Below are 13,612 nucleotides of genomic sequence, written 5' to 3'. Positions count from 1 at the left end.
CTTCTGTCATATATATTAGTGGCTATATTTGTTGTCTTAACTATAGTAAAAGTGTTGTTAGCTAATGCTAATGTTTGCTATTTTTTTCAAAATAAAAGCACTGCGGTTATATTGATTTCTAATTTCTGGGTAACCTCATGAGGGCCGGACAAGGACAGCCAACGGGCCGGATGTGGCCCGCGGGCCGCCCAATGCCCAGGTCTGGTTTATAATTTACTTATTGTACTTATTGGGCATTAAATCCATAATGATTTAGTAAATCTTAGCTTCAGTAAAAGCTACTTTCTCCTGTTTAAGAACACGCTAAAGTAAAACTGTCTGGACCGCTGTGGGTGATTTGCCCTGTGATGGGAGTGATGGGAGCTCAGGGACACAAACAGACTGAAGCTCCAGTCTGAAGGTTTGTTTCAGCCTTTAAACAGACCAGAACCAGGAGGATTTCCCTGACAGTTTTAATCTGCCATAATTCAATTTGGTCCGGCTTCCTCCAGACGGGCTGAAGTACAAACAATCAGTGGGCCGCTCCCCTCCGGCCCTGCTCTGCTCTATTCCTCAGGTCTAAGCGGTGCAGACAGGAGTCTAAACAGCTCGCCGTGGGCGAGAAACAGGAGGTTAGATGAACAGTGTGTTTCTTTTCCAGGAGGAGGTAAAGGATGGATGCAAACCAACGGCGGGGAAACTAAAACACGTAAAGTTAACACACCAGAACGCTTCACACATTCCTCCAACCTGCCCTCCGTCTCCGCCTGCTGTAGGAGGAAATCATGCACAACATTTATTTTCAGGTGGAATTATCGTTTACGCTCCGACTGTTTCCTTTTCCATCAGCAGCTCGACACTGACGGAAACTCTCTGACCTGCAAAAGGTTCCTGGAGAGCCGAAGATCTGCTGCACACGAAGACACATTACATAATGAATATTAAGTCGGTTATATCTCTGATAATAAGATCAATTTAAATGTTGTATTGTATCAGCTTCTGTCATGAAATTCTGAGTTTTCCCTGGTTGTTTAACTTTTATGCACACTTAATCAAATAACTGTCCCAAGAGTCCCAAACAGAGTTATCAGGTTAGAAACATTTATATTCATGGCTTGGTGCAACTTATTGGTACAATTCAAGCTGTTTAACCCTCTGAACCCTGCAGGCAGTTTAAAAAGTATGTTTTCTTTTAAAAATTCACCAAAAATCCACAGTTTGTCATACAAAGAAACTATAAACGGTCCTTGAACAGATCATTAGTTACGGAAGTTTCTGTTATAAAATAGAGACCAAAACTTGAGTTAAAATATTGATATTTGTGTCAGAATCTCTTTATTCTCCATGTGTCATTCATTGAAAATCTGTTTACACAGAGCAGAGAGGAGAGGACAGGAGAGGCTGTTTACACAGAGCAGAGAGGAGAGGACAGGAGAGGCTGGAAACATGACAATATTTCAATATGTAGAATATGTGGAGAAAACTAGTTTTACAACATTCATGACACTTGTGAGCACTTGGAAAAGTGTTTGTATATTATTTCTGTTTTATTTCATTTTTTTAATCAGAGAAACTCAACTTTTTTTCTTATTTCTGTCATTCTAACTGTGTTATTCTACACAAAGACATGTTTGAGTTGTTCAGATTTTGCTCATTCTATAGAGCTGCAGGACTTATAGATTTATAGGCATTTTATATATTTACAGTGAAACACAAGGACACAGAGAGGAGAATGTAAAAAGCAAAAAATGCCCTGAAATCTCTCTCTGGACTTCAGAAGGTTAAAGTGCTTTGGAATAGTAGAAGATGCCATTGAAAGGCAGAAAAGGAATAAAGATATAAGTAAAAAAAGTTCAGAACAAACAACATTAGCCAAATTCCTCCTTAATTAAGGCAGACTTTAATTGTTTTTTTATGAACATCCAATTTTACTGATCTATAGAAATGCAAATACTCAAGAGAAGTGCAAGTATTTCAAAACTGTATTTAAGTACACAAGTTGAGTAAATGCTCCCTGATGGTCTCTTGCAGGTCCTGCTAGTTTTACTGGAACTGTGTGTGTGTGTGTGTGTGTGTGTGTGTGTCTCACATCCTCCTCTCTGTGTCCTCTCTACAATACATACAATCTCTATAAATCTATAAGTCCTGCAGCTCTATGGAATCAGCATAATCGTGGCTAAAAGTGGGAACAAACGTCCTTGTCCAGAAAATAACAAATGTCACAAAAATGTCACAAAATGACCAAATTATGTCACAAAAGATTAATTATGACCTAAATTACCAAAAAGAAGACGCAATATTACAAGAAAAAAAAGTAAACTGACCAGAAAAAGACATACAATTCCAAAAGAGACACAAAAATACCAACTTAACGACATAAAATGACAAAAAAAGAAAATGCCAATGTGTGTGTGTGTTGCTTCTGTGCTTCTCAGTTCTGCTCTGATATTGGATGGATTCATGACGGTGGAAGTGACAGCAGCAGACAGCTGACAGTGATCCTGCAGCTGGCAGATGCTCTCTCTCTCTCTCTCCTCTCTCTCTCTCTCTCTCTCCCTCTCCCTCTCTCTCTCTCTCCCTCCCTCTCTCTCCTTCTCTTCTCTCTCTCTCCTCTCTCCCTCCCTCCCTCTCTCTCTCTTTTCTCTCTCCCTCCCTCTCTCTCTCTCCCTCTCTCTCTCTTTTCTCTCTCTCTCCCTCTCTCTCTCTCTCCCTCTCTCTCTCTTTTCTCTCTCTCTCTCCCTCTCTCTCTCTCTCTCTCCCTCTCTCTCTCTTCTCTCTCTCCCTCTCTGTCTCTCCCTCTCTCTCTCTCCCCCCCCCCCTCTCTCTCTCCCTCTCTCTCCTCTCTCCCTCTCTCTCCTCTCTCCCCCCCCCTCTCTCTCTCTCTCTCTCTCTCTCTCTGTAATGTGTAGAGCCGGGCGTCTTTGCTTCAGTAATCCGGGGCTCTCATTGCGAGGCCCGCCGAGGCCCCTGAGTGTCAGCAACACATTTTTCCTCTCCCACACACACACACACACACACACACACACACACACAGAGGCAGCATCACTGACACCTCAGAGCTAAATATACCTGTGAGTGGCAGCGGCAGGTGTCCGGGCTCCTCCACAGACCGGCCCGGCTCGGACACAGGAGGTCAGCGGGTGTGAGATTGTGAGTGTAGCAGCCGTGTGTGTGTGTGTGTGTGTGTGTGTGTGTGAGGGGGTGGGTGGTGTCGGAGCGTCAGGGTCTGAGGATTGCAGGCGACCTCTCCTCATTGCGGTCTGAGCTCAGATCCAAACGCAGCCCGGTCCTCTGGGTCGCCCCTCTTCTCTAAGCCAGCTGGTCTGGCTTAATATCTTTCTTTCTTTCTATCTTTCACTTTTTCACCTTTTTTTAAACCCTTTTTCTTGTTTGATACAAGGGATTGAACCCACAGCTGGAGCTGCTGGGGAAGCTTCCAGGTGAAGACAGGAACAGAAAGCAGCGGTGAGTGAGCAGACGGATGATGAATGGGAGCTAAACTTTGAGTATTGTTGAAGGGGAGAACATGTTTACTACACAGCAGAAAAAGTGTTGAAGCTGGTGGTTTTAGTTTTTAGGAATTCAGGCATGTTGTTTGTTCCCCTTTTTGGCCACTTGGTGGCAGCAGAAACGAGCTGTAAACAGAAGTTAGCATCACCTCGACAAATAGCTAACAGGATTTTTGGAACTTTTATGCATTGAACACTAAATCCTGTTTACATGTTTACTAGACAGCAGAAAAAGTGTTGAAATTGCAGGTTAGTTTTTAGGAATTTATATGTTCCCTTTTTAACCACTTGGTGGCAGCAGAAACAAGCTGTAAACACAGAAGTTGAAAACTGTGGAGGGGGTTTGAAAAGTATGTTTTCTTTTAAAAAATCACCAAAAATCGACCGTATATTGGATATTGTTGAAGGAGAGAACATGTTTACTAGACGGCAGAAAAAGTGTTGAAGCTGGTGGTTTTAGTTTTTAGGAATTCAGGCATGTTGTTTATTCCCCTTTTTGGCCACTTGGTGGCAGCAGAAACGAGCTGTAAACAGAAGTTAGCATCACCTCGACAAATAGCTAACAGGATTTTTGGAACTTTTATGCACTGAACACTAAATCCTCTGAAAACGGCGGGAGGAGAGAACATGTTTACTAGACAGCAGAAAAAGTGTTGAAATTGCAGGTTCGTTTTTAGGAATTTATATGTTCCCTTTTTAACCACTTGGTGGCAGCAGAAACAAGCTGTAAACACAGAACTGTGGAGGGGGTTTGAAAAGTATGTTTTCTTTTAAAAAATCACCAAAAATCGACCGTATATTGGATATTGTTGAAGGAGATAACATGGTTACTAGGCAGCAGAAAAAGTCTCGAAGTTGGAGGTTTGTTTTTAGGAATTAAATATTTTTTCATGTTCCCTTTTTGGCCACTTGGTGGCAGCAGAAACAAGCTGCAGGGAGGACGAATAGATGTTAGCATCGCTTTGACAAAAAGCTAACAGGATTTTTCTCCTGTGGATTTTTGCAGAAATGTTTTTTTCTTCTGCAAACAAAAGTTTATGTTGCTTGGTTCAGCAAAAGATAATCTAATCATAATTTAACAAGATAAGATAAGATATTCCTTTATTGATCCTCCATGGGGGGAATTCAAGTGTTGCAGCAGCACAAGTACAAAGTAAAAACAGATTATAAAAATAGAATAATAAAAATGATATAGAATAAAGATAAAGAATATATAAATACAGTCGTGGAAAAAACATGATAAAACCATTGTTTTCTTCAATTTCTCGTTCATTTTAATGTCTAGTATCTAGTATACCTAATAGCTGATATCTAGCCATTTTCCATGGTCTTCTTGATAATAACCAAAATCATTATCAAGAAAACCATGTTAAATCTCAAGATATCAGCTCCTAAATTAAACTCTTAATAGCTATTTTTGTTGTTATCATTATATTCGTCCAAACAAATAGACCTTTAGTTGTACCAGCCATTAAAATAAATAAGAAATTGAAGAAAACAAGGATCTAATTTTTTCCATGATTGCATGTGCAATGAGACACCACTTCTTATCTTTTATGACTTTTAAATCAGAAGTAAAATATTATAATTGAACTACACTACAGTTACATGACAACTTTAACTTCCAGAGCGGCCACAAGGTTTTCAAAAACTTTTTAACGACTTTTTAAGGACCCATAATGATATTTATCAGGTGGATGCAAGTCTGGAAAACTGTAGGAGTTTTTGGACAAATTCAGAGAAATACAACCATTTGAGGGATTTTTTTTCTGCTTTGCATTCAAACCGTCAAGAGGAAATGACATTAGCTGGTTGCTAAGTCAAAACTGTGTTCTCATATTGCATATGTTCTCAGTAAATCTGGACTGTCTGTCAATTCTTTCTTCCATTTATTTAGTTTCAGGCTGTAGTTTGAGGCTGTGTCGGGACTCATGTCATTTTCTTTCACTGGCTTAGTTTGATCATTTGTGTATGTGAGAAATGTCTGGATGTTTACTCAATAATCGTGAATTTCATAAGTATGCTGGTGATGAGACTTAACACAAGATATCCCGTAATGCATTGCTGCTAGTTTTGTTTTAAACTTTCCCTTATTAATAATAATGATTTTACATGGTACTCAAATTAGCTTTACAGTTAAAAAAGTGAAAATGCAGTTACAAATAAGAACAAACTATCAAAATCAACGACACTGGTCACACATTAAAAGCAGATTTGAACAGGTGGATTTTGACAAATTTTGAAGGTGGGAGGATCTGAGCAGTCTCTTATTGAACTTTAACGGCAGATCATAATTATTGCTGATATTTTTAAGGTGGGAATTAGGGTTGCAAAGGAGTGGAAAATATCAGGTAAAATCAGAATCAGAATCATCTCTATTGGCCCGCTGTGTCTGCACATACTAAGAAATTGACTCCGGTTTGTTGCTCTCTCGTACAAAAATACAGAAATACAAATATACAAATATTATATTGAAAATAGCAACAAAGAGAAAAAAGACATTAGAAAAAATATGCACAAGGTCAGGTTGGTAAAAAACGTGTACAGGTAGTGCAATGGTAGAAATTAATCGTTATACATTTCTGGTAAACTTCCAGAAACTTTTCTGGTGAAGTTAAGCTGGGGAATCTTGGAAATATTCCAAATCGGAAACCTTCCATGGAAATCTATGAGAATTAACTGGACTTTGGGGTAATTTAAACAAACTGTATCATATCCAAACATAAACATTGTGTTTTGTCATACAGCAGACATCCTTCAAGTAAGTAAAATTACCCAAAAAATCCCCCCAAAAGTCCCATTCAACATGTAAATGAGTTGAACATGTGATGGAGGAATGCACAGTGCATGCAAGGGGCGTGGCCGCAGTCATGGGGGGCGTGGCTTCGCTGACAGGCGTGGTCTGTATAGTAGGGGCGTGGCCTCAAGTAGATTTGAATGTAAAACTGTAAATTACTGTAAAAATGTAATATAATGTAACAGCGGGAATAAAACTAGGGCTGGGCGATATGGACGCAAAAGTAATATCCCATATATTAAGGCTGAATATCAATATACAATATTTTTATTGTAAAGTGAGAGCAAATGTTCGGTCAAAGCCAGATATGACAGTAGTTTTATTGAAACCATTTATTTAAGTGAAAATAAATACTGTATAACAATATATATATAAATGTATTTATTTTTTAATTTAATTTATTATTATTATTTATTTATTTTTTATTTGTATTTATTTATTTATTTTTTAATGTTATTCTTCTTGTTACTCTCAACTGCTGTTGGACATGTTTCCTGTTTCCTGACAGAGTTGAATATTAAATATATTAAATATTAACATATATAAAGCTGCTGCAGTATTAATGTTACTGAGGGATTACTTATAGATGAGCTCATGTGTTTTATTACATGTAGACGCGTCGTCATTAAAGCTGCTGCAGTAATCAATATTTCTAATGGATCAAATGACTGTTGACTGTTTGTTCTGAGGCTCAAATGCCAAACAAACAAACAAACAAACTCGACAGTTCGTCTCAGCTCCGTCTGCCTTTAGCTGCTTTCAGCTTCTTGGTTTTGGTTTTACAACAACAAAAACTGTTTCTATTCAGTCTCATTAGAGCTTTCCAGCAGCTGATGTCATGAAAATGCTGCAAAATTCAACTTTACACTAATTTATAACGACTTCAAAAAAAAAAAGATTATTTATAGATGGATGTGTTCACATTACAAGTGGACTGATCATATGTTTGACAGAACATGTGAGTCAAGTTGATGAATTTTGATTCCAAATGGGAATATTTGTTGTTTTTCTTTTGTATTAATAAACTGAATTTCTTTGGGTTTTGAACTGTTGGACAGACAAAAACAGACATTTTCATATTTTTTTGACACATTTTAAACTAAATATCAATTAATCATTAAAGTACTTTTTTGAGCAAAAAAAAAAAAGAAACAAAGAAATGGCTATGGCTTTAGGTTAGATTCCAAATGTAAATATTTGTTGTTTTCCTTTGTAATAAACTGTATTTCTTTGGGTTTCAGACTGTTTGACACTCATTTGAAGACGTCACATTGAAACCTTTTTTATATTTTTTTTGACATATTTTGAACCAAATACTAATCAATAAATAATTTTGTTACTTTTTGAGCAAAAATAAGAAGCAAAGATTTGGCTATGGCTTCAGGTTCGATCACAAATGTGAATATTTGCTGTTTTTCTTCATATTCTTCAATAATACATTTAATTTCTTTGGGTTCACCCCAAATAATAAAGCATTTATTTATTTAACCCTCCTGTTATGTTCGTTTTTCAGGAACAGCATAATGTTTAAGTGTCAGAAACTAAAAAATCCCAATAAACATTGTTTATATTTCATTCTAAACTCCATTACTGACCATTTCAATTAATATTTAGTGCAACGGTGTTCTTTCCCTCTCACATATCAGGTCCAATGAGGATAATTCACTAATTTCTCATAAAAAAAAATGCACGTTAAAACTTTTTTTTTGTACATTGGAAAGACCTACATATAAAATACAATAGTTTATATGACATTGATTTCTAAAAAAAAAATCAATGGTCAATTTGACACGCAACATAACAGGAGGGTTATATCATTTTTTTAATCTTTTTTTTTAACATAAAATATTTACATTTTAAACGTCCACTTGAGACTCTTGGAGACTTTTTCCGCCATATTTTCACTTTTTTCTGACACATTCTATACCAAATAATTTCCTAAATGAACCAAGAAAATAATCATCAATTAAATCAATGATAAAAATAACTGTTTGGTGCAACATTATTGAATGAGTTCTGCACTTTACTGCACTATAATTGCATTGTATTTGTATGCAGCAGCCTTTATATCCGAGATAAATTCCCCTAAAGACAAATAAACCAAAAGTAAACGTGCAGCTTCATGAGTGTCCACTGAGGGGCAGTCAATACAATAAATGATGAGGAGTATTCTCACAGTTTGGAGCATGGACCTGTTGAAAACTGAAATAAAACATAATAAACATAAACTTGTTTTAAATGTGTTTCTTGTTGATTAACTTTAATTTATTCAGAAACAAAACGTGTTTCTAAAAATATCCTTCTGTTTCCTTCGTGTGTCTTGTGCGCGTGCATGCGTACTTGCACGTGTGTGTGTGGGTGTGTGTGTGTGTGTGTGTGTTTGTGACGTCCAGGTGCTCCCGGAGACACGCCGATGGACTGAACCGCTGGACGGAGACACGCAGAGACACAGAGACATGCAGAGCTGAGCGCAGAGGTAAGCTGTGCACGTGTGTGTGTGCGCGTGTACTGTTACTGTAAGTGTGTGTGTGTGTGTGTGTGATGCGGCGCGTGCGGGCTTGACACGCCACAAACAACAGGAAACAAACAGGAGCGGGATAATCCTCCTCAGCTGTGGATCTGCTCCTGTCCTCTCCTCGCAGCAGAGACTCTGCAGAACTTGTCCCGGTGTCCTCTCCGTGTCCTCTCCGTGTCTCCCGGCTCGGCTGTTAACGGTTCTTCCGCTGCCCCGGAGCTGGAGCTCTGTTCCCGGGCTTTGAGCTGCGTGTGGAGCCGCTGTCCGGACTTCTTCTCCCGGCAGAGAGTGCGTGAGAACAGTCGGGAAGTTTGTGCGTCGTGCCATGTGAGGAATAAAAGTTGTTTTCTGCAGCAGCGCGCGGTAAGAAACTGACACAAAACTGGTCTTATAGGCGGAGAAAGTTTATTATATTTTCTGTTCAGGGCTGTTTTTGTCTTTTAGCGGTTATATCGACATCTGAAAGGAGTTGTGGGCGATTCTAGCAGCCAGGGCCGGAGTCAGGGCAGGAATTTTTGGGTGCCCATTCAACACTCTGGCATGCAGGACCAGTTTTTATTTATTTATTTGGTGTCAGGAGGTAACAGGTTGACCCTGTTACAGCAAACAGCCACATGTTTTATGATCTAAAAATAGTTCCAAAAGGAAAGTTGTGTTGAGGAAAGAGGGCTGAAATATGCTGCTGACTGTCTTCCTAAATGACTATTACTAGATTATCTATAATCACACAGATTCATGTGTTTACATTGCAAGTGGACTGTAAACTGGAGCTGAAGTGACAGAAAATGTTCAACATCAGTCCTTCTGTTTGGTTCAAAATGCGAATATTTCTTGTTTATTTATGGTTTCATTATTTCCTCCCATGTTTTAGACCAAATGATGCATCAATTAGTTGTTATTACTCATGTTTTAAGCAAGAAAATACCAAGTATTTACTGGCTACAGTTTCAGTTTTTGGTTCCAGTTATGAATATTTGTTGTTTATTTATGGTTTCATTATTTCATCACATGTTTTAGACCAAATACTGCATCTATTAGTTGTTATTACTCACGTTTTAAGCAAGAAAATACCAAGTATTTACTGGCTACAGTTTCAGTTTTTGGTTCCAGTTATGAATATTTGTTGTTTATTTATGGTTTCATTATTTCCTCCCATGTTTTAGACCAAATGATGCATCCATTATTTGTTATTACTCATGTTTTAAGCAGGAAAATACCAAATATTTACTGGCTACAGCTTCAGCTTTTGGTTCCAGTTATGAATATTTTTTGTTTATTTATGGTTTTCATTATTTCCTCACATGTTTTAGATCAAATAATGCATCTTTTAGTTGTTATTATTCATGTTTTAGCAGAAAATACCAAATATTTACCCACTACAGGTTCAGTTTTTGGTTCCACTTATGAATATTTGTTGTTTATTTATGGTTTTCATTATTTCCTCACATGTTTTAGACCAAATAATGCATCTACTAGTTGTTATTATTCGTGTTTTAGCAGAAAATACCAAATATTTACCCACAACAGGTTCAGTTTTTGGTTCCACTTGGGAATATTTGATGTTTTTCTCGGTCTCTCAGCATCTTGAAGCTGTTTTCAGCTTGTTGTTCATGAGAGTCTAAGCAAAGTTGAAATATGTCGTTAAAAACATACTTTTCAGTCCCGTTGGCGGGATGGTGGGGTTCATATATGAAAGTCTAAGATGTGGTGCTCCATCCCGACTGTTCTTTACATATATTGAAGGTTGTCTTGACCAATTTACAACCAAACAGCTTGGATTAAGACTTTCGGATCTGCAAATCGCTCCCATTACCAGATAATTGGGACCAAAAAAGTTCTGACCGAGAGTTCACACTACATTTCTCCGACTGTCAGGGTTAAATCGTCCCGAAACTCTTGAAATAATACCTATTTTCTACTATATTATTCTTGTCAGGCTGTGATGTTATGTACACCATTTGTCGGCTAATTTTGGATCAAACAAACGTGATGATGATCACTTTTTGGTGTATACCATCACATTAATAACAAGTACCAGGTTGTTGTAGATGCAGAGGGTTTCCAGGTCAGACCTTCAGTCAATTTCAGCAAAAGTTGAGTGAGTTTTGTATCCTTACGCTGTGTGAAATTTGACTTTTTTGTGACAACAGAAAAAACTGAAAGCCATCTGGAGAGTCAGACTCCGTAAAAGCTCATGAAATATGCTGTGAGCCCTGGTTTTTTGGCCTATTATTAACAAATTAGAACGTTTAAAAGTGTGCAGAATTATCTGTTAGCAGCTCCTGTTTGCAGTGTACTCATAGATGTACGGACAGATATCACTGGGTTACTTTAGTACAGAGGAAAAACCTAGAATTCGTGATAATTCTCAGGCAAGTTCTGTAGGTATAAGGAGAGTATTTCTCATGATTTCTGGACATTTATTCATGAAAAACGGACATTTGAACCCTGAATTTTGTTGAATCTGTTTCTTCAGTCCTCCTGGTTCGTGGAAGTACAAAACTAAACTGTTGGAGTGTTGATTTGAAGTGACAAGCAGAGACTTTAAGCCTATATTTCCAATTGGCTCCATTAAAAGTATGCAGAATTAGCTGTTAGCAGCTCCTGTTTGTGGTGTACTTATGGATGTAAAGATAAATATTACTGGATTTGTTTGTTGATGAAGAAAACCTTCCCTAACCTGTGTTCATTCTGCCTGGACTTCGGCGATAATGATCACCTCGGAAAGTGTACGTGACACTGATTATATCAATATGTTTTCATGCCTGCGTGTTCAGGTTTGTCTGAGTTATGACGCGGAAAAGCAGTGTGATTTTTGACTCAGAGTCACCTCATGCAGAAAGAGAGAAGCTGTATCCTGTAAAGATGTTGCAAGTATGATATCATCCACGTATGCTGAGCATGTGGTGCGGCGTCTGTGGCCCACAGTGACTCATTCACTGCTTTTAGAGGGGCATCCCTCACCAAACCGCAGACATTAGATCCAGTTACCTCCCCTCGACATCCGACACGTTTAAAGGACTTTAATTTAGCTCGTATTTGTTTTTCAGAGTTGATTAAACTCTTTGAACTGTGCTGACACAGGGCTCGGCCTCATATGATGCATCCAAACATGCACTTTATACACTTTTCATGACAACAAACAGGTGTTTGAGAATCAGCTGTTCACTAGAAAAGCCCCGTTTTTTTATCACTGAGGGGATTTCTGTAATCTATAAACTGCTGATGCGTCCCACCACAAACGCTCCACAGAAGAAGTGTTGAACTTGACCACCGCTCCAACTGTTCTCCGTTTAATGCATGTCATGCTTTATAGCACAGTAATAAAGACGCTTCACAACATGCTTTGTTTAAGGCTGCAGCCTGCAGGACCGAAGCACAGAAGTTTCTTTTCAGTGGCCGCACTGTACCAAGACTTTACATTAAACTTAAATTATACGCTTTACAACATTGCTAACCTCTTTCCAGATAACACGTTTGATGTAGACACATCCAGTTGGTTCCAGTTTATTTCCGTCAACTAATCCACTCAATGGACTTTTTGCTGGAGACGTCCTGAGCTGGTTCTGCAGTTTCAGTGAATTTAAGCTACAAAACTGCAAAAAAGCTTCCTGGTTAGGCTCTAAAAGACAGTTTCAACAGGAAATAAATTATGTTAATGCTGGAAGTGAAGCAGTTACGTAAGTTACCCATTAGTTAGTCATTTAAACTCTGCATCACCATCAATCATAACTATGTCAGCAGGGTGTTGGAGGATAGTCTAAAGCGTAAATGTGAGTCATATTTAACTGCCCGTACAAACGCCCTGCATCGATGTTTTTGAGGGGAGACCAGTCTGATATTTAAACAATATTTAGGTGAATAGAAGTATCAGATCAGACTTACTGCCAGCAAGACAGTAATCACACAAATATCCGTGTAAAAAAACAGACTTTATATAAATAATGAAGCATCAACATCGCCGTTACGTCTGTCTCCATCTTTGTTTGTTGAAACCAGGGGAGACCAGATCTGGACTGTGGAGGACCGAGGACGGGTTTATCAAACATAAACTAGATGTTTGTTACAAACTGAACAGCAAATTCTTGGAGTCTTTTAGTCCAACTGAACTCAGAACAGTACATTTTATCAAAGGTATCAAAGGTAACCAGGCACCAAATCATACCCTGCTTTATCATCAATTTTCTTCTAACTGGGATCATTATTTACACATTAACATCACATTGTCTTGAAGAAGACTTGAAACTAGAGATTGAAATCATAATGTTGCCACCAGAATTTATTCTGAGCTAATAAATGAGGGGAGAAGTTGTCTCACTTTAAGACCGGAGTGCATTTGCATCTGCCGTTAGCGAACCCTGCTGGAATTTTTGTAGGAATGCAGTCTTATTGCTCTTCCAGGTTTGCTTCACTGGTCAGTCGGAGGTTGCCACCCGGTGAAAACGTGTCTAGTGGGGATTGGACGTTAATATCAAGTATTAAAAGATTTGGATTGGGATTATTTACTGTCCTGATAAGGGTTACTTACGTCAGGTGCTGGGGTTATTGTGACCAACAAGACCAACTAAAACGTGTGTCATTCATTTAATTTGTTTAACTTTAATGTGATCGATATGGGCTAGTGTTTGCCTTACATAGTTTTAAGATTAACATGTTACGCTTAGTGTTAATAGGAATGTAATCTCTGTCCAAAGCGATCAAGACAAGTAGAACAAATGTTGCTCTTGGCTTTGCAACATAGTCAGCAACACAACTGGTACATTGTGTTGGTGACTATGTCGCAAAGCCAGGAGCAACATTTGTAGAGAGATG

The 13,612-nt window shown here is 38.3% G+C and overlaps 1 protein-coding gene across 1 annotated transcript in view; it reads left to right on the top strand.

Moving 5' to 3' along the window:
* Nucleotides 1–8,673: 8,673 nt before the first annotated feature.
* The window catches only part of LOC131992979 (myocyte-specific enhancer factor 2C-like), a 34,672-nt gene continuing 29,733 nt past the window's right edge, over nt 8,674–13,612 (top strand). Inside the window, exons 1-2 of the mRNA XM_059358703.1 lie at nt 8,674–8,761; nt 8,928–9,163. The gene's annotated coding sequence lies outside the window, so the exon portion shown is untranslated. The remainder of the gene's footprint in view (nt 8,762–8,927; nt 9,164–13,612) is intronic.

The sequence above is a fragment of the Centropristis striata genome, chromosome 19, assembly GCF_030273125.1.
Source record: "Centropristis striata isolate RG_2023a ecotype Rhode Island chromosome 19, C.striata_1.0, whole genome shotgun sequence".
Lineage (NCBI taxonomy): Eukaryota > Metazoa > Chordata > Actinopteri > Perciformes > Serranidae > Centropristis > Centropristis striata.
Note: the sequence above shows the minus strand (reverse complement) of the source record. Positions and strands in the feature narration are given on the sequence as shown.